Source organism: Rhinolophus hipposideros (assembly GCF_964194185.1).
Source record: "Rhinolophus hipposideros genome assembly, chromosome: 12".
Lineage (NCBI taxonomy): Eukaryota > Metazoa > Chordata > Mammalia > Chiroptera > Rhinolophidae > Rhinolophus > Rhinolophus hipposideros.
The window spans coordinates 3,908,073-3,929,468 of NC_138058.1; the positions used below are offsets into that span (position 1 = coordinate 3,908,073).

At 43.2% G+C, this 21,396-nt stretch overlaps 1 protein-coding gene across 3 annotated transcripts in view; it reads left to right on the forward strand.

The window, feature by feature from the left end:
• Positions 1-21,396, forward strand: part of NCK2 (NCK adaptor protein 2) — a 139,856-nt gene that overhangs the window by 54,905 nt on the left and 63,555 nt on the right. For all 3 annotated transcript variants that reach the window (XM_081068628.1, XM_081068629.1, XM_081068627.1), the window contains one exon: positions 19,860-20,039. The gene's annotated coding sequence lies outside the window, so the exon portion shown is untranslated. The remainder of the gene's footprint in view (positions 1-19,859; positions 20,040-21,396) is intronic.

The window sequence follows — 21,396 nt, forward strand, 5'->3', positions numbered from 1 at the left end:
CCTTGAGTGTGTCCCGCCCACCTTGCTGATTGACAGGACCCTGGGGGCGTGATCGGGGTGATGACAGGCCAAGGTTTAAACACCTTGAAACCAGGTGTTTAATACCTTTTCTCGCTGAGAAAAAAAAAAGTTAACCCATTTCTTTTGATCCAAATAAAAGAATTCTTTGCAAGTGAAGAAATATTTACCTGAATCTTGCTGATGAAAATGCTTCTCTTGCCAGGTAACAGCCTAATCTGGGCGCTAAAAGGCATCTGAGAAACACAGGTAACACACTTGTTGCCCATCGTGACCCCTTGTGAGGAGCTAGCCCTGTTGGTTGTGTTTCTCAAACTTGAGCTTGCTCCAAGTTAACCAGAGTGCTTTTTAAGACCCAGATTGCTACCCCCGCTCCCTGAGCCCCACTTTCTGCCTCCGGAGTCTGGAACGGGCCCCAAGAATTTGCATTTCTAAGAAAGTTCTCAGATGCTGCTGCTGCTAGTGGTGCTGGTCAGGGCACACGTGGAAACCCCTGTCCTCACCACCTGATATGGAAGTACAGGTTGGCTGTGAGTAGCAGTAACTGCATGTTCACAAAAGGCTGTCATTCACTGCTTGGAGGAGGAGCGCGTGCCTCAGAGCCCAACAGGTCACACGGGGAGCGCAAGGAGCGCCACGGGCTTCTCTTCAGAAATCTGAATGTTTAGTGCTTCTGCTCTGTGAAATGCTTCCTATTTGTAGATTGGATGGAACTAAAAATTGATTTGTGAGCTAAAAATATGGCAAACCATTTCTTCATCAGAGCGCATACACAGGCCTGTAAGACCTGTACTTTTAGATATAAAAGTAAACCATTAAGAAACAGTGCTCTTGCCATTATAATTTGTTGATCAGATTACAATTCTAGGCTCTCTCATTTCTTCACTTCCCGGGGCTTGTGTCATCACTTACCACCTATTTTTAGTAGATCTTGCACTGCTGACTCAAAGTGGTAATCGTAGGCTGGCAGGTGGCCAGGCACTTCAGATGGCTAAGGTTGTCAGCCTGGGCACTGTGAGGTGGCATGCTGGAAAGCGGATCCCTGGGCAGGCAGCCCGGGAGTCCGGCCACCTCCTCTGGACCCTTCTCGCTGTTCTACCCACCTGAGAGGAGCCGTGGCTGGAGCCCCCACTGCCTAGCCCCTTGAGAAGTGGCCTCTCACCACGGGATGGGTATCTCACCGCCTCCTACCTGTCCTCAGGTGCAGGTGCTCAGCACCAGGGTGGGCTGCTGGAGGGAGCCCCGCCTTTGGCCTCTGTTGTCAGCACACGTGAGGGAGAGGTGTAACTGGGTGGAGCTTATTTCCAGTGCTCTCAGCCTCTTTCTTTAAGGCTACTCTCCAGGTAGGTCTTTTGTCACCAGGTGGTGTGCACAGGCAAGACGTGGGTGGAGGGTTCGGTCCTGTTGCTTTGACCTCTGAGTTGGGTCCAGCTTCCAAGCATCGGGGTTCATGAGGAATCAGCCAGAACCCAACCATCCTCCCTTTTCACATCAACAGTTACAAACCATTAGAATAGTTCTGTTGTCATTAGAAATTGACAAGAGTTGGGCAACACCTTGGGTGATCAGGAAACTCAAGAAAGTACCCTTGGGTAACATACTGAAAGAGCTTCCTATCTGGGTGAGCCACCCTGAAACCTTGTGGCATGGGGTCCCACTATTCTGCACCTTCATTTTCTCATTTGTTAAATGAAGGCATTAGAGCAGAAGATCTCTTGATTCTTCCCTTCAGGATTTAAATTCTAGTGATCTGTAAGAGAATGTTGATTTCATCTGGAGAAGCCTGGGGATGTGGTATAAATTCTAGCCACACCGCTGAGAAATTGCTAATTTTTTATCTCTTCTCCCGTTTAGCCTCTTGTGCCTTTCTCTCTTTCTCCTCACCCCAGAAGAATAGTCAGCAGGTATGAATGTAGCTCCGTGAATTTCAGGACGGCCTTTCTTTGGGGCCGGCAGGAGCAGGAGGGTGTATGGGACGTGGGTGCTTTAGGGTAATAATTTAGCGAATTCTCTTTGTCCTTCTCACAGTTTTCACCAGCCAGTGTTTCCAGCAGTTTTGTCTCTGGTTACTGTCCTTGGAATGACCTCCGTCTTTGTCTCTATATCAGCATAGTTTACTGTGTGTTTATATAGTCCTCTGTGTTAATTTGTTCTAGGTGGTAAACTTCTCTAGAATAAGGAGCATTTCTGATTGACTCACTTTGCAATAGAACTGATCACAGTGACTTTTATAAGTGAGTGCTTGATACATGTTTTACTTTTTATAATTTTATAGTTTAGACAACACATCAGTTCACCAATGTGCCCAGAGGGCTCACTGATGTAGTTTGATCAGTGTAAAAATGACACAGCTGCTGTTGGTAGTTTTGTTTTCATGGGACACTGAATGTTTTAATATCTGTTGTATCATTCACATCTGAATAAATTCTCAAGATTTTATTGAATGAACTGATTATTGTTGCGGTGGGGAGTTCAAACTACCAAAAAACTTTAAAATATTTTTTGGAACTATATGCAGAAGCAAGAGGAAGAGGCTTAATGTCTTAGCAGTTGCTTGTAAAAAGCAATCTGACAGCTATGTGAGAGGCTCTGTAGAGTTCTTCCGAGACCTTCCCTAGTCCTCTAACTATCCGGTGGTGCCTTGGTAATTGAAGACACTGGAGATTTTGGAAACCCACCATGGCGTCACCACTAAGTAGCTCTGTGCCCTAGTTAGCCCAGTGTAGGAGGTGGTTTGGGCCCTGGTGGTTTCTAAAAGCCCTTCAAGCTTTCACATTTTTTGGATGCTCTTGACTCTCACATTCCAAGACCTGATTCCTTAGTTAACAGGATAATCATAGCCAGTGTAGTGTTTTTAAGATAGAGTTGTAGAATAAATCCTCGAGTACCCATTGCTGGCTTCAGTAGTTATCAATTAATGGCCAGTCTTGTTTCATCTAAACGCCTACATTCTGCAGCGGCTTATTTTTGAAGCAAATCCTTGTTATCAAATCATTTCATCTGTAAATATTAAATAGCTCAGTAACAATAATTAATATTATCAAATATGCAACCAGTGTTTAAATTTCCCCACCTGTCTTCAAAAATCTTATGTAACTTTGGTTGTGAAACCAAGATCCAAATAAGGCCTACGCATTGCAATTGGATGATCTATTTATTTCTCCACCCTGTTATTATTTAGTACGTATTTTATTACTTATTTCACTTTTTCATTATTTGTTTGTTTAAATGGCGGATTGATTTGTTGGAGGACCACGTCTTTGGTCCTTTCTCACAGCAGGAGCTTGCTAACAAGATCCAGTGCAATGCACTCTTCTACGCCCATGTTTCCTGTATGTTCTGGTCAGATCGAGAGCCGATTCTAGGTTGATTTTCAGGCAGGACTATTTCATAGGTGCTGCGTGTGCTCCTGTCAGGAGGAGGACACAGGAGGTCCTTGCTGGATCCATAACTCTTCAGGGTTGGAAAATGGTCACGTTCGGATCCTCTTATTCCTTCCACATTTATTAGCCAGATGAGGAGACTGCTCAGCTGTTACCCTGAGGTACCTTTCTGCAGGAAAGTCTTGCCCTTTACTTGGCAGGTTTCAGAATGAATCATCTGGTTCCCCAGCATCCTCCTCCATAAGCCACCTGGGAGGCTCTTTGTTGATTTGTTTGTGTTTAGAGAACTTGCAAGCTCAGGATGGAAGGTGCTTCTGAAGGAGTGGTATCCATGGCAGCTGGCATCCTTGTTACTCGTCAGCTGGGCTGCGGCCAGTGCCAGCGCCTGAGGTGGCCGCCATGTCCTCCTGCCCTGGCCTGTGACCCGTGCCATGGTCACTCGCGGCCAGGGGCTGTGGTGCTTCAGGCTTCTTCAGTCAGTACCCAGCAGGCCTCAAGCCCGCAATGCTCCAGACCCTTGCCCTTCAGTAGGGGAGGGGTTTGGGGGCCACGGTTTGGGAGTTACGGACGCTCATTGTTCCCAGGGTGGTCACTGTGTCTGGGCCTTTTCAGTGGACAAAGGTGGTTTGTTTGTTTGTTTGTTTGTTTGTTTGTTTAACAGAGTCTGTTGTAAATTTATACTATTTCTAATTCAAAATTAGAATTACAAGATATTTTACTAATTTGATTTTATATTTGTATTTTATGCTGAAAATTTTTGTCCCTAGGAACATTAATATAATTACTTTTTTGTGTGATTATTCTATGTTATTTATATACAACACGTATCACTGTACCAATATTATGACCAACAATTTGATTGCTGAAAACATCGGAAGATGTTTTTCTCCTCAGGGTTGATCCCACGAGGGAAATACAGTCAAATTGTTGTTTCCATTGTGTATATATACACAATGGAATACTATCCGGCGGTAAGAAAAGATGATATAGGAACATTTGTGACAACATGAATGGATCTTGAGAGTATGATGCTAAGCGAAATAAGTCAGACAGAAAAAGCAGAGAACCCTATGATTTCACTGATATGTGGTATATAAACGAAAAACAAAAGAACAAGACAAAGAAATGAGAAACAAAAACTCATAGACACAGACAATAGTTCAGTGGTTACCAGAGGGTAAGGGGGGTTGGAGTGGGAGATGAGGGTAAGGGGGATCAAATATATGGTGATGGAAGGAGAACTGACTCAGGGTGGTGAACACACAATGGGATTTATAGATGATGTAATACAGAATTGTACACCTGAAATCTACATAATTTTACTAACAATTGTCACCCCAATAAATTGAGGGGAAAAAATGTGTTTCAAAGTTTTTTAGAATGATTCCTCTCTGTACTTATGCTGCCAACTCAATACATAATTTGGTTAATGTGTTTTCATTCTGCTTTTGACATTTTAGGACTTTAAAAAAATTAATATTGGTTTATAATTATGTAACCCATTTACATGATTCCAGAGCCAAAATAAATATGCTTAGAGAAGTCTCATTTTGTACTTTTATCCTCTTCTCTCCCTGCCCCTTTCAATCACTGTTTTAAAAGGATTATTTTTCTTCTTCCTCCTTTCACTTATTGCTTTTTAATGCAAGCAAATGTATGTATCCATACAGTTATATGCTTATTTTTAATATTTCTAATTTTTTAAAATAAACAATAGCATACATGACACACTTTCTCAAACCAGAGCTTAAAGGTTGTCTTCTAATTATATGGCATATTGTAACTTAATCACGACATTGAGTTAAACCGAATGTGCCTATTTATGTAGTTATTATCGAAAGGGTACTTACAGCAACTGCTGTCTAAATATTTTAGTCATATTCCAAAATGGTTAGAATATATATTAATATTCCTGTCTTATTTTTGCTGTTAAAGAAAAACACAAAAAACTTCGTCTATTTCATTTGCATGTATTCTAGTCCCTTGGTTCTCAACCCCCAGGGGACAACTCATTCCCTCAGGGGACGTTTGGCAATGTCTGGAGATATTTTTGATCTCCACAACTCAAGGGAGGGTGGGGGTGGCTGTTAACTGTTTTACAATGACTGGGACAGCCCCACAGCAAAGAATTATCTGTCCCCAAATGTCAGTACTGTATATGCCATTGGTGAGAAACCCTGCTTAGTTTCAACCAGGCATTTGAGATCTTGGGCCATTTCCCACTCCTTCCTTTCCTCCCTCCTTCCCCCCACCCCTCTACGCTCCCTTCCTCTCCTTTGCTCTCCCTCTCTCCTTTTTCAGTATTTACATCTAGGACTTTAAGAAAACATAAATCATGCCAAATGAGAAGACATGAGAACACCAATGATGTGTTTGTATAAAGAGAAAAATAATTCTGTACTTGAAAGCTTTCTCGTTTATTCTGGTATAAATCATATGTGTAACTAAGTATTTTGAGGGAAGCAAATTTTACTTTATTCCAGGTCTTGGGAAAACAGGATTTCTTCTTAGGTCCATATGCACATGAAACACCGACTCAGTGGTTTAGTAACTGAAGCTGAAATCTTGATGTGTTGGCAGTACCATGGGCACCGTGGCTCCACGGCTGGTCTTGACATCCTGTCCGTTTATGACAGATTTTCATTCAAAGACACACGCGAATGTAGGTGACCGGTGGGAAGATCGGCGGCTTTGCTGCTCTTAAAAAGTTATTTTGTCATTCATGACATCTAAGGTAACTCTGGGCGTGGTGTCAGTTTTTCTGATTTCTGTGCTTTCCATTGCCTCTCTTTAACATCTTATGAAAAACTCGATTTCAACTAAAAAGAGGAGTGGATAATTAAATTTCATTGTGGTTTCAATGTGATATGGATGAATGGGGGACGTGCTCTTTTTTTCACACGGGGGACACCTGATAGGATCTGGGCAACGTGTACTTGAGGACTGTCAGAGCGCTGGCGGAGTGTGAGCACGGGGCATGGAAGTCGTGTTCAAGATGGACAGCGTTGGGTCCTGTGATGGGAGCTTGAGGACGTCAGCTCTTCATTTTCCTTTCGCCTTTGGTAATGAATGGGACCCAGTAGTTTAATGTTAGCCCATAAGTTCTTAACATCGCTGTTAAGAACATCTCTGTTCTTTTCTTCTCTTGTGTTTCCTCACACTTCTATCAGGTAAATTAAATGAATTGAAAAACAATAACAATAACAACAAAAAAACAACTGGTGAGCACTTCTGGACAATATAAATTTGATTCCATGGAAAGGAACTCTATATAATTAGAATAGTTATAGACAATAATGATGATGGTTCCCAGGTTTGTCAGACCTCTTAGGAGTTGCTTTGATAGGATAAGTGTTATTAAACATTTTACTGTGAGCTTCAGCACTTATTGGTGGTTGGTTCAATGCCACTAGTGGGAGTGCTCGTACGTTACGATGGTTACGAGGCTAGTCTTTCAGAAGTAGATATAGTCATCAGAATCTCTTTTTCACTTTAACCTTATGGTCCTAACCCATAAACATTTATTATCTTATACCACCAACCCTTTTCTTTCAGCATCTTCCCTTGTGTCCCCAACAAAAAAGTTGACATTGATTTCTATGCCTTCTGCCCTTGTCGAATTCAGAACCTTTGAAAATACTCATGCCTACTTCAGCTTTTATACTAGTTTTTGGGGGAGGCCCTTAAATGACAGTGTTCTGAAGCCTGGGTCACTTTTTTATTCTGCTCAGAAATCAAAAACAGTGTGTACTACTTCTGGGCGGTAGGTGTTGAAATCCCGGTTCTGCGGCCCGAAAGGCCAACCATCTGTGCCATTCGATGTGCAGAGCAAGGGCCGCAATTGCTTCCGCATCTTTCTAAGGAGGGACAGCCACCTTCCCTAGTGCGAGCTGTCAGTCTGACCTGGCAAGTGGGAGAAAGTTCTTAAATACTCCTGTGCACTTGTGAGGGAAACCACACTCAGGACAGCGTCTCTTATGCCGGAGGGATCCAAATTCTTACTGCCCCTATGGTTACCAAACCCACCTATGGACATTCCCCAACTTCTCTGCTGTGAATGGGCATGATGAAGTGTCATCATGATGTTAGGACTGAATGTGAAAACACGTGAAAAGTGCTTACCTAGTCTGTGGCACTTGGTGAATGCTGACTAAATGAGTGCTATTTCATGGGTGTGTTTCCTTTCCTCTTTAGTGCATGAAACTCTGAGGCACATAGTTCCTGAACTTGCGTGCTGAAGATGAAGGAAATAGGCTATAATTTAGGATTAAATAAGAGAGTGGCTTGTACGTGTGTCAGTAGCACCTAAAGGCCGAAGCCCAGGTGAGGTGAGGTTGGCCTCAACATTCTGAGGTCTAAGAAAAAAACTGTGCTTTCTAGTTGTGGTCTGTTAGTGAGAAAGATGGACCAAGAGCATAGGGGTTGGTGCTCGGTGTCAGGTATGACCTGTTGCAGGAGCAGAATTGACTTTCATATATATCTGGGTTGAGGTTTTTTTGTTTTGTTGTTGTTTTTGGTCAAAAAGAATAATCTTCGAAATAGAGCATATAGAACAAATGTCAACAGGAAGGAATTAAAGCTGAAATGGGAGAAAAATGAGTAGGAGAGCACCTTGCTACTTTACATTCCAAGCTGAAGGTTCAGATGAATTGTGAGCATTTCCAGGTGGGTGGCAGAATCCCTGTTGATATTCTTTGAGTGGCCTTGAAGGAGAGAAGTGCCAGGAGATTGGAGATGGGTAAATGTTTTAATTTTCTAAATGGAGTAAAAAGCTGAATCAGGAAAGAAGCTATTAAACAGATTACTAAATGGAGGTGAAAGCTGGGGGCGTCGAGCCTGTTGGCATGTCTTCTGGATGCAGTGTGGCTTGATTTCAGCAGGGTGTCTGGATATGGCTGGACCACTTATGAATGTGACCCTTAAGTCCATAGTGTTAATGTACCTTCTCTCCTTGGGCCCTTCCTCTGATCCTGGTCATTCGTTAGAAGCCTCTGGGCCACTGTCTCTTTGGGGTTGAGTCTGTAGTCATCTGCTTTCACCGTGTTGTATGGGACCCCCTGCCCCAACCCTGTCTGTTGGCCAGCTCACTCGACTTGCTTCCCTTCGCCCCCACATCATCTTGTATACACCACACCTAGTTGGGGGACAGTTTGTCTTTGACTTTCAGTCTGTGTACCCAAAAAACAGTTACTACATTGACAGAAAAGTTGGGGCAGGGTATGCAGAGAGCTTTGTGCTGTGCTGGTTCTCAGGAGAGGGTGCGTGGCCCAAGGCACAAAGGGAAGAGAGTTGAATGCCACATTTCTGGCCTCTACCCCACTGTCTTCCCATCTCTCAGTGGGCTTCTTATCTACTCTGTGGTGAGAGCTGGATTGTTCTTGGTCTTCCCTGGCAGGTTGGGTGTTTTAAGGGCAGGGTGGCCCTCAGCTCACTCCCTCTTTACGAGAGGCTAGTTGACCGGATGAACTTGTGTTTTCTTTGAGCACCAATTACGTACTTGAAACTTTGCTGGGTGCTTTTTATGCGATTTAGTATAAACAATACACATGCAAAGTAGTCCTTTTCTTTTTATTCTCTGTTTTATAGGTGAGAAAACTTTAGGGATAGTAAGCCATCTTGCTGAAAGACAGAGCCAATAAGAGTGGAGCTGGCATGTCATTCCAAAGCCAGGGCTGTCCACTAAATCAGGTAGCAGGCTCATCCCCCTGCTTACAGCACTGCTGTGTGGGTGGTCCTGGTTGGATGGCCACACCCAGAGTGGTCGGCTTGCAGGACGAACTGCTATGTGGGAGGGGCGCTGCTTGAATGGCCACGCCCTCAGAGTGGTCTGCTGACTTGAACCACTGTGAGGGTGGGGCTGGTTGGGTGGCCACACCCACAGTTCCCTACCTTTGATCCTCCCTGAAGAAGGTATCAGATGCCTACTGCCCTTGGCCATGGTTTGTATAGCAACTTGGATGAAAACCTGGAACCTTCGTATCTGATTCTTGATGGTGAGTGGGTGGAATGATAGGACTCATCCAGGACTGAATCAGAACTTAGAACTCTTGAGAAGTGGAACGATGGCCTGAAACTGGCATGATGAAGTGGGACAGAGGGATCAGCGAGGTGCCCGTGTCCTCCACTTCCACTCAGAAATCACCTGCCCAGATACAGTATGAGAGGCTGGGTCCTACCGTGCGGGTGTGGTGCTGCCGGAAAGGTAAGGCAGGTTTAGGCATCATTAATATGTGTTTAGTATCAGCATTTCCATTTTCTGCAGTGGCCATCCCAGTCTGATTCCAGGTGTCACATACAGAGGTGATGGATGATGATCCCCTGTTTGGCTCTTACATCCAGTTATCTGTTTTGTCTGCTTTCTGGGGGCAAAGCACAAACTATCTTGTGTACTATACGTGCAGTGCCCAACACAGTGCTGGTAGGGATTTCAAGTGTCCTTGTTGGGTCACTTACCGTGAAGTCTGTCTAGAAGAGTATTGGGATGGTGAGGTGGAGGAAACCTTGTCAGTTTTCAAGTGACGAAACTTTTCCCTGGGGAAAATGAGATTTCTCTAACCGTTGGAAGTTTAGTCTCGGGAAAGCGAGATTAGACTTACTTTCTTCCATTCCATCAGAAATTATTTTTTGTCTAAAACTATTACGGTAATACAGGTTGCTGTCTCAAAGGCAGATATTAGCTATTTTGGAGAGCACACATCTGTTTTAGGAGTTACCTAGAAAAGTTTAGGTGACTTTTTTTTTTTATAGGTGAGTTTTCTTGTAGCCAATAAAATAAAGCAGCACTGCTGTGTCGTCTCATATTTGACCATGACCCGTCGCTAGATTGGGTTCCTTGAGAAGGACACTATCTGTGTGTGCCTTTTTTAGGCACAGTGTTTGCACATAGCAATTTGTCACACATTTCCATTGAATAAGTGTGACTTTCGTTTTATTTTGCCAACAAGGTGACTGATACTGTCTCCAAGGAAACTTAGGCTCTGAGATTAAGTAGCAGCCTCAACATCATACAGCGAGGAAGATGAGTGAAGAGGTGGGACTTGCATCCAGTAAAGGACAAAACAAAGTCCTGTGTCCTTTATTCACATGTGGAGGAATGGGCAGATTCCTTGTCTGTTAGTCTTCAAATACAACCCTTGTATTTGAATGTTGAAGGTATAGAGAATAAGGGACTCTTAAATGGGCCTTTCTTCATATTTTCTTTTCAGTAGTAGTTCTCAGCTGGGGCAGGCATTAAAACCATCTAGAACCTTTCACAAACCGCAGATATTATAATTCATTGGGTCTCAGGTGGGATCTGCTTAGAATGAATAAGCAAGCCACGACCCTTTCCGTTTCTGGAATGCATGGTTAGAACCCTCATGTTTCCAGCTATTGGACATACCCTGAAGACGCTCTGTATTTTGCTGAGTTGTAGATCTGAGTAATGGGTTGCAAAGTGAAGGAGAAATTCAACTCATTAGCTGAATCTGTCCTGTTCTTAGCCTCTCCGTAAGGTTTTGTCTTTGCTTGCACATTTTTAGGGGACAAATTATGTAAGTCGTGAATTTCAGGGTTTACAAATTTCAAGGTGTACTCTCTAAGGGGTTGGTTGAATAAAATGGTAAATTCAGAGAAAGCTTGAAATCTCTCCCTGACTTCACTCTGCATACAAAATTGCATTGTGGAGCCAAAGTAATGTGTGTAAATGAATGATGGATCAGACCTTTACTTTGACACTTCCACTGGCTGAGGATTATCTGAGAAGACCTAGCTGCACCAGGAAATGGGTTTGACTTTCTGCCAGATAGTCATTGAAATGTTTTCTCTGTTTCTTTTCTCTTTTTTTTGTGCCTGGTTAAAAGGCTGGACATGTCGATTTTCCTGCTCTTGTCTAGTTTCGGCTTTGGAAGTGCTTACACAGCTAATCTGGCATTTATGATTATTTCCACTTTGAGCTCAGCAGGAGGCTCTTTGGGGATATTCAGACAGAAATGACTTAATTGGATTTCAGCCCAGACACAGTATTTGAATGGCTTTATGGATGGCATTAATTGGGCTGCTGCCATAGGAAGTCATATATATGTTTTTGAGCTTTAGAATTTGGAAGTATTCTTTGATTCAGTCCCTCCCATTGGCTCATGGCTAATTTATTCAATAAATGAACCACTCAAGAAAAATAAATTTGTAGCAGTAAAATGAAGAAATATGGTTTGTAAGCAGAACCATCGCTTAGTTTCGGCACAGTTCATTATTATCTGTATTTAAGTTCGTGTCGATATATTCGTGGTCTGGCTCTGGTGCAGATGTGGAAGGGATTCTCGGGGGTCTCTTGGATTAAAATTTGGAAGAAGAGCATTCTGGGTCCTATGGCACTGGATGCTGTAGGGTTTTGCGCAATTGCAACAGATCCTAGAGATACAATTACAAAAGTGAAAGTTTATTGGATGACAAATGTCAGATAGGAGTCATTTTATCGAGAGCCTGCCATGTGCCAAGGCATAGGGACACCAGCATGTGAAGGGCGCTACCTGTCTAGGTAGCCAAGTAAATGGAGAGTTTATGATTATAAAAGAGGAATTTCTACAGGAGGGGGGGGCATTCCTGTAGAATTCTCAGGAGAGGGAACATTTGAGTTCATTCCTGAACAACAGGTTGGGTTTGGCATTGGAAGCTGCAGAGGTAACGCTATTCCCACTATGGGGGGAGAAATAGTAGATATAAAGGCTCAGCATTGTGAAAGGATCTGGCATTTGGGGAAAACGTGGGTGAACACACTTTGAACATTTTAGAAATACTCAAAAGCAACTAAATATCCTTTAAAAACTCAGTGATATGAAAATTTCTTTTCTGTTGGAATAATCATGGATTTTATCTTTATAAGTTAATTTTTTATGACTGTCAGACATTTAAAATGGGAAAATTGAATTTACCCAACTCCCTTATATTTTATGAACTTTTATGGAATACACGTGTGGAATACGACGCTATGTGGATGAGCGTCCTCCCTTCTCTAAAATGGAAGAGACAAATCAAGTTGATTCAGCACCTATCAGAAGCGAAATAAGACAAAACACAGGGAGATTATTTTTCTCTCTCTCAGTTTCTTAGAAGCCAGTGCATTCTGCATGCTGCTTCTCAGTTACCAATAATTTACAAAACTAACACAAAAAACAACCTTCCCACAAAGTCTTTCTCAACCCTTTTCTCAGATCTTGATTGTTCGCTACTCTCCAGGGCTTCTCAGATGCTGAAGGGCAGCGCCTAGTCCCAGCCAGTCTTTTCAACCCATTACCTTCATCTAAAAAATTGTATCTTTTCCTCTTAAATGGAAAGTCCTGCTCTGGTTTCATAAAGGCCAGTGAGGTGATCTAGAGCAGAGGTGGGGTCCGAGTGACCCTTCAAGCTCCTGGAATGCTCAAACCTGGCACCCATCAGTGTAGCCCACTCACAGCGCTTTAGTCCCCGGCCCGACCCACCAACAGGAGCGACTCTCTCTGGAAGGTTCCATCCTGTGCCGCACATTGCAAGACAACTGCAAACAGGATTTGCTCACCCTATCCGGCTTTTGACCTTGGCCTTTCTTGCAGTTTCGAGGAGGAGGAGGCTTAGCAGATTTCATGTCCTTCTCTCTAAAACTAATGTGTGGCTGTAATATAACAGAGGCGTTGTATTTGAAGGACAGGGGTAAAAAGGTTTCTGATTTGATTGTTTCTGTTATGGACAAATCCTTAGTTTATTTAATATGATAGGAGTGTTCTTTGTAGGAAAAAAACAATTTTTATAGAAAAATATAGGGAAAAATTGTTTACTACAAATAATATCTGTATATAACTGACTTTCGTTGCAAATGTCATTGTTTTTCTCAATAGGGTGGTTTGGGGCATGAAATGCTATCTTCCTGGGATGTATGAGCTTGTCCTTTTGTGAACCCGCGCCCCCGGGAGCCCCCATTCAGTGCTCACCTGTCCTATGAGATGGTTATGTTGTTTGATTTTTTAATGTTTCTTTTTTTTTAAGAAAAAAAACAAATAGAAGAACATGACATCATTCAATGCTTAGATTCGTTTATAACTTTTAGACTTGAATCTTATATACTTTTCCCCAGTTTGAAAAGTAGAGTGAGGCTTTTTCTTTTTTTTGGAGGGGAAGCACCATACCCTGGACCACAGGAAGGATACTGCTTAAAACTGGGAGCAGTGGAAAGGAAGGAGGGGAGGACTGAACTCAATTGTTTTGGCATTTACTACATCATTGATTCATTGGGTTGCTGGTCCCTGCCCTAGAGAGAGCCTCCGCCCATTTAAGGAATCCCTAGTGCTGACTGCCCCATTTTCCGGAAATGCCAGGGATGGGGAACATGTAAACCAACGTGCAGAATGCTGGGGGTTCTGCAAGACAGATGACCCGGTTTCTCCAACAAATGGTCATTAAAATAAAATAGGTTTCAAGTGACTTGAGAGACATACAAGAAATTATCATTTGTGGACATTATTTGGATCCTCATTCAACTAGATCAGCTATAAAAATACATTTAGGAGACAACTGGGAAAATTGTATGAAGGAATAAATAATTATTTTAGGTATAATGATGGAGTGGTGCTTATCTGTTGGTCATACATGCTAACGTGTTTACAGATAAAATAAATTTTCTGTGGAATTTGCTTTAAAGTGATCCAGTGGGGGTGGGGTGGCTGTAGGTCCATAATTGTTGAAGTTGTTAAGGCATCTGGAGAGATGTGTCCTCTCTAGTTCTGCATGTGGTTAAACATCTCTAGTAAAGTGCAAAATACGATGATGTTACAGTTAGATGAAAGCTGCAGTCGGGCTTTGCACAGCGGAGGGAGGCCAGACTTTCTGTGTAGGAGAATCCAGAGTATGTTCCCAGAAGTGACAATGTTTACACCAGGTTTTAAAGAAAGAATAGGTGTGCAGAAAATGGAGTCCCTGTTTCTTTGTGCCCAGGAGTCCAAAGCTGGGAGATACACGCTGTGGGTTGTCTGGGGTTTGTTTTTGGTTCCTTCCATTCATTCTTTCTTGCCTTCATTTAGGCTGGTTTCTCATGTCCCTATTGTATGTCTTGTTTGTGGTGAGAATTCATGGGTTGGCAGTCTGATGAAGGAAGGCGATGGTGTGTAAGTTTGCTCGGCTGCCATAACCAAACCCCACAGACTGGGTCCTTAAACAACAGAAATGTATTTTCTCCTCATTCCGGAGGCTGCAAGTCCAGTATCAGGGTGTTGGCAAGTTTGGTTTCTCTTGAGGCCTCTCTCCTGGGCTTGCAGATGCCTACCCTCTTGTTCCCTCCTCACATGGTTGTCATTGTGCTTGTGCTCCCTGGTATCTCTTCCTCTTCTTATTAAACATGTTGGATTAGCAACAGCCTCATTTTAACTTAATCACCTCTTTAGAGATTGCATCTCTGAATACTGTTACATTCTGAAGTACTGGGGGTTGGGACTTCAACATTGGGGGACACAATGCAACCAATGACAGAGGGAATACACACAACTGTGTGAAGGAATAGTGCTGTGCATTGCTGAAGGAACCCAGAAGGAAAAGTGTTAAGGGACCCTGGAGGCATCCGGGAATTCTTCCCAGGGCCTCTTGATGGGGTTAGGATTTCACCCCACCCACTGAGCACTGGGGGGGGGGGGGGGTGGGCCAGGAGTAGAGAGTTTGAAGGGAGTTCCCAAAGATGAGCTGGTGAAGAAGAGAGAGGGCTTTCCAGAGAGAGGTCTGGGGATCTGAGACATGCAGACAGAACATAGATTGGAAAGGAGGGGCTGCTGTAGAGACCGCTCAGTGGTGGGGAGGGGTGGGGGTGGGGAGGAGAGGGAAGGAGGGAGGGAGCCAGGGAGCACCCGCCTGTGTCCAGGTCCCTGCTTCCTGCTGAGAACACTGTGCAGTCAAGAAACACACAAAAAGGATGGACTTTTGTCTACTAGCTTTCTGTCTTAACTACTAAAGTAGTAGTTTAGTAAAGTAAAAACATAGTTGCAAGAATGTTACAGAAAAGAATGACTTTAAAAGTAAAATAATACTCCGCCCCAGAAGTGTATTGGTTGTAACCACTGTAAACAACTTGTGCCTGGCCTTCCCCAGCTTTTCAAGGTTCCATTTAAAAAATGAAATGTGAGAGGGAGACAGAGAGGTACCGAGTTTCCCCGAAAATAAGACCTAGCCGGACAGTCAGCTCTAATGTGTCTTTTGGAGCAAAAATTAGTATGAGACCCAGTATTGTATTATATTATATTAGACCGGGTCTTATCTTATTGTAAAATAAGACCAGGTCTTATATTAATTTTTGCTCCAAAAGACGCATTAGGGCTTATGTTTAGGGGATGTCATCCTGAAAAATCACGCTAGGGCTTATTTTGCAGTTAGGACTTATTTTCGGGGAAACACGGTAGGTGAGAGAGACAGAAAAACAGGATTTTCTCACCATATCCCACTGTTGACCTTGACTTTTCTTGCAGTTCCCCCCATTCTTTCAGTACTTCATCTGCAAAAGGTAAGGGGCACGAACTTCAGCAAAATAGTGCAACTAATGCTTACACATATTCCGTTAGACGAAGACTTTGGATCACCTAGTATGCCTAAATGATCTCAGATAAGAATTCAGCATCTCTGTGTGTCTGTCTTCCTTCTTTCCCCTCCGTTTTTCCCTTTTTCTTTTTAAAAAATGGGGTGTTTGCACAGGTTTTATTACATAGGTGCAGTTTACTTAGTGTTTAAGGTTAATTTTTGTCAGCGTGCTTTTTATTGGTGGTGTAATTACCTAGACAACAACTGACACCTGTGGATGCTTTAAAAAAGGCTAGTGAACTTTTTAAAACGTTCTCTTGTCTGCCTATGTTGTGGAGATGTGTAGGAAGGTGTTTATACTGATTCTGAAAACTGCGGTTTGGGCTAGTGGAAGGATCTTAAGAGTAACACCTTATCAGACCTTTTGTAGAGTGGAATACTGTTATTATTTGAAAGGCTAGCATCAGATATATTCACAAAACTCTTTACAAACCATTGGAAGGGTGTTACTAATCAAATTCCTATGTGTTTGGGATTTTAGGCCACAGACTGTAAAAGTTAAGTTCCCACTAAGATTTGTGTTATGACTCTCTTGGCATGGTATTTTAGATAAGACTTAATAGATGTTTGGTACCATGTAATCAGCTTTGATAGTTTTCAAGTCCATGCCCATGTGCCTCAAAGCTACAGAATAGGAGTTGAGGGGACCTGGTCATGGATGAGGAAAACGGTGCAGAATCTTACAGGGCGTTTGGTGGCTGAGCCCGGCCATCACCTCCGGTCTCCTGACCCACGGCCTCTGGCCACTTTACTGGTCTTATTACATTAGGTTGGTGCAAAAGTAATTGTTGTTTAAAAGGTTAAAAACAATTGTAAAAAGTGCAGTTACTTTTGCACCAACCTGATATATGGCTGACCTACTACTTGCAGTTGTGTTCTTAGTTCTGGAACACTTGAAGACAGAAACCTTCACTATTTCAGAACTTAACATCTGACCAGTTACTGTCCTCCCCAGACATTCTTCTCAGCCACATGCTGTCTCTTTGAGGCTATACAGGGAGTTAGAAATTAGTACTGCCCCCCACATTTTTATCAATCCACTTATCAACTGATATAATCAACTGATAACCAGCGTTCTCATTGGGAACATAGTTCTAGCCCCATGTAGAAAAACTTGGTATTTTTTTTATTCAGGACAGGTTTATCTTGAGTAAAAATCCTAATTTCAGTGGGACTTTTTGAATTTGGGAAATAGCCTGTGGGCTTCAGTTTTCTCTGAACCCTGACTGGGAGCCACTGTGCACAGATGACAAAAGGTAGTTGACATCATGTCCCTGGGAACCTCCGAGTGTCAGATCGATAAGCTTCTCCAAGCTGTGCCTATCAGTCCACAGGGGGGAGGAAACCGGGGTTGAACGTTAGCCAAACCATTCAAGGAAACTCTTGTGTAGCTTTGTTCAGCGTCTGAAATCAGCATTTCCCTTATTGAATAAAGGTTTCCATCAAGTCGTCAGTAGGAATGAAATGTCTGAGTTCTGCCAGAGGTCACCAATGCAGCCCTGGCCCCTTGCTGCTGTGGTTAGGTGCTGACCGCTGTATTCATTCTGAACTGGACGCCCACTTAGACCACTGTGGTGCCTACCTGGTCTGAAGAGAGGTGTCATATTGGGTTGGGGGGTGGGGGGCTTCTATGAGCTCAGAGGCCTATGACATAATCACATTGGGTTTTTTTTCCTCCCTCTTCCTTTTTAAATAAAAGCAGAAAGATAATTGCCTTTAGGTCTGCCTACAGATGAGGAGCTTGGGTGTTCTCTTGGTGTGTTTGGCATATATGATTCGGGTATGACACACACCTGACGTAACCTGCAGGTCTGTAGGTCGTGTGCAGTACTGGCCAGTCAGATGTGGTTCTTCAGGACTTCTTTTCTGCTGCATTAGCATCCAAGGGAAGCAGAACCTTCGGAAAGTCAGGTGGTGTGTGCCTCATGGGCTTGCTTCTTAGCCACGGCGTACCGCAGCCCCTGCCTGGTTTGAGAGGCTGAAGCCTGCCTCCCGTGTAGCAGGTACTCCAGGCAGATGGCAGCGCAGCCCGTCTTAGCCTGAGTCTCAAGACTGAAGTCACCTTCAGTGGTGACGTTTGTGGGGAGAAAGTGCATGCAGGGGGAGCCCTGCCCTGGGACCGCCCAAACAGCGCACCAACACCCTCTCGCACTGTTCTAGGGAGATGTGACATCAGGCAAATTCATTTTTTAATTAAAAATTTAAAAATACAACTTATGTCTAAAAGAACCCCTGAATATACTTATACGGAGGTAGCATCTGTGGACATGGTTGTATTTATTGGGTGGCCAACAGTGAGAAAAAATAATCCTTAGTCAAGATGTCAGTCCAGGGGCGGACGGGTGGCTCAGTTGGTTAGAGTGTGAGCTCTGGGCAACGGGGCTGCCGGTTCATTCCCACATGGGCCAGCGAGCTGCGCCCTCCGCAACTAGAATGAAGTCAATGAGCTGCCTCTGAGCTCCCGGGTGGCCAGATGGCTCAGTTGGTTGGAGCGCATCCTCTCAATCACAAGATTGCGGGTTCAACTCCCGCAAGGGATGGTGGGCTGCGCCCCCTGCAACTAACAATGGCAATTGGAGTTGAGCTGCGCCCTCCACAACTAAGACTGAAAGGACAACAACTTGAAGCTGAACAGTACCCTCCACAACTAAGATTGAAAGGACAAGAACTTGACTTGGAAAAGTCCCGGAAGTACACATTGTTCCCCAATAAAGTCTTGTTCCCCTTCCCCAATAAAATCTTTAAAAAAAAAATAGATGTCAGTCCAGATACCAAAAATTCCATTTTGAGAGAACATGTCATTTTATTATAAACACTGAGCGGAAAGAAGGACCTCGTCATTTAGCATCTTTACATTTAACATCTTGCCCAAATCTAGTATTCCTGCTGTATTTGGTTAGCTTTTCCTCGTGTTAAATCATATTTTTTGAAAATCATGCAGCCTTTAAAATAATGCTAGAGAATGCATAAAGAGGAATGAAGTTTTTAATCAATTTATGAACTTGCTTATAACATTTTTATGATGGTCCTACTTGAATTATCTTTTTCTATTTGATGAAAATAGAATTCGATTTTTCTATGGGGCATTTAATATTTTCGGTCATAATCATGCTAGGGATGAATTAATAGATCTTTTCTGAGTGAACTGTCAAGACAGATCCCTCTGGGTTTGAAATGTAATTAAAAATGTCAGTGAACTCAGTTGGAGGTCCACAGAGCTTCAGGGTCCCCTCGAAAATGTTAGGCAAGGGCTGAGAATCATTACCCAAGTGTAGTGAACAGACTTGACAACCAGGAGGGAGAGAGTTGCAGGTCACCTCTGTCAGGCTTCTTTTGTCTTAACTTCCTTATAGTTTTGGGAGGTTATTCTCAGATTTCCTGCAGGGATGTTTTTAGCACAAGACTATGAGTCAAGTAGGTGGTCTCCCTATAAATGGCCAGTGCAAGAGACCCAAGACAGGAACGAGTCCCTAAGTGATATCCCTACTCTGCAACGTGTCTCCCTAGTTAGACTCCCAGACTTTCTTCCTTTCCACTTGGCAGCCTCCCTTTTGATTTTGGCAGACTCTGAAGGGTGTGTGTCCAGGGTGGCAGGGTAGGAGGGCTGAAAGAGCTTGTCCCTTGTTTATGCCGGCTGTCTCCACCCTCCCCATCCCTTTCCTTCGCAGAGTATGTGGTTGACCTCCCTGACCTTGGCCTTAGAGCTGATTGGGGAATAGAAGGTGGCGAGGTGGGAGCGTTTTTGGTTGGGTAGAGATCAGTAGATACAGAGCAACTTTTTTTCTGTGGTTTATTAGAAATACTAGTTTCAGGCAAGTACTCGGTTATTTGTTAAGCATTACTTAAAATCAAATAAGCAAGTAGTCCTTAATGATTCTTTCTGTCTCTTTTCAGATTTCATGTTTCTTTTCTACAAATGATTTCCCAGATCATAGATCTTTGCTGAGAGTTGAGCTGGCTTTGGATATTTGGAGAATTCCCGCAGCTTCGTAACTTCAGAGGTGTAATCAGCTGAAAAATTCTCGTTTTGAGTTCTGTGTTTTGCCCGTCATCTCTTGTAACTGAGCGCCAAAGGTAAGTCTGCAGTTTTCTGCTTAAACCAGGTGGGAGAAGTTGCTGCTTTTGTCTCAAGTGTTCGATTTGCACAGTAGGTTTCACATTAGTAAAATGGCCATAAATGTCCCTGATTTGATGAGCCACATAAAACTTCAGTTTTCAAGGGCCTTGATTCAAAAATTAGATTCATTTTTCTGCTGTAGTGTATGATGGCGTTGAGTAGCTGCTGTAGGAAGCAGAGCACCGGCACCCTCAACCTGTCAAATATCCTCGCGCCTCAGCTCTTTGGCCCAATAGATGGTTCTCGAGCCAGTACGGTGAGGTCTTCTGTGTGCTGCGTGGGGAGCCCCAGGATAAGTAGGAACTGCCTTCAGGGGGCATTCAGTCTAGCGAAGCTTTTGTTCCAATTTCGATGCAGAAAAGTCCGCAGCAAAAGATGCAAACAGATAAAGGACTCTAAGAGAAGTTTTCCCTGTTTGTATGAGAAATCTGTGTGTGTGTTAAAATAAAATCGTGTCTGTGGTATAGCATGTGGATGCTGAGATCCAGGGGCCCTATAATAATAGATGCTGGACCAAGACACATATCTGTATAAAGGAAAGATTTCTTAGCCCTAACAAATCATTTGGGACATTCGATGTGGAATATGAGAAGTGCTGTACGGCGTACGGAAGTCCAGTTAATCTGGTATTTCCTCTCAGCTGGCGGTAAGTAAGGGAAGCTTTATGAGAAGGTGCGATTGCACCTCCGTAGTGCTGGCTCACAGTGTAGGGATACCACCCAACTCATTAGCTTTCCTTCAGAACCTTCTTTTGCGTCTGTTATTCACAGATCGTTTTAAACCATTCTTGAATCTATAACTTGACACTATTAAATCTCTTGGTATGATTTCTATAAATTTATTAGTTTAGTATAAATTAGAATTTTCTTTCATTTGGTCTAAAACTATTGCTAAAAATTATGTAATTTTTTTTTTTTTAACTCCTTGACCACATTTTTTGGGTGGTGGAGGGCATGGACGTGGGGGGGGGGAGGGTGGCATCTTAATTTATGTTCGCCTTTGATGTGTGTTAATCAGAAAGCGTAGGATTACTATGTAGTGTTTCAGTAGAGTAGCATTGAGTGTCTTAGTGTCTTTGCCTTATTATCCTTTATGATTTCTTTTGGAGAAAATGATACATTGTCCTATTCATTTAGGGTGTTGCTCTTATGATTTCCAGGTCTAGCACCTGGTTTGGAATGGAGGGCTCAGAGCTCATATTGTGCAGCCAGATTGCAAGCCCTCCTTTCTCCCTGTGTGTACCTTGCCCTCCCAGGACCTTGTTGGTCTTACTAGCTTTATGTCCCCTCCTGCATTCATAAGGCATTCCCAGGT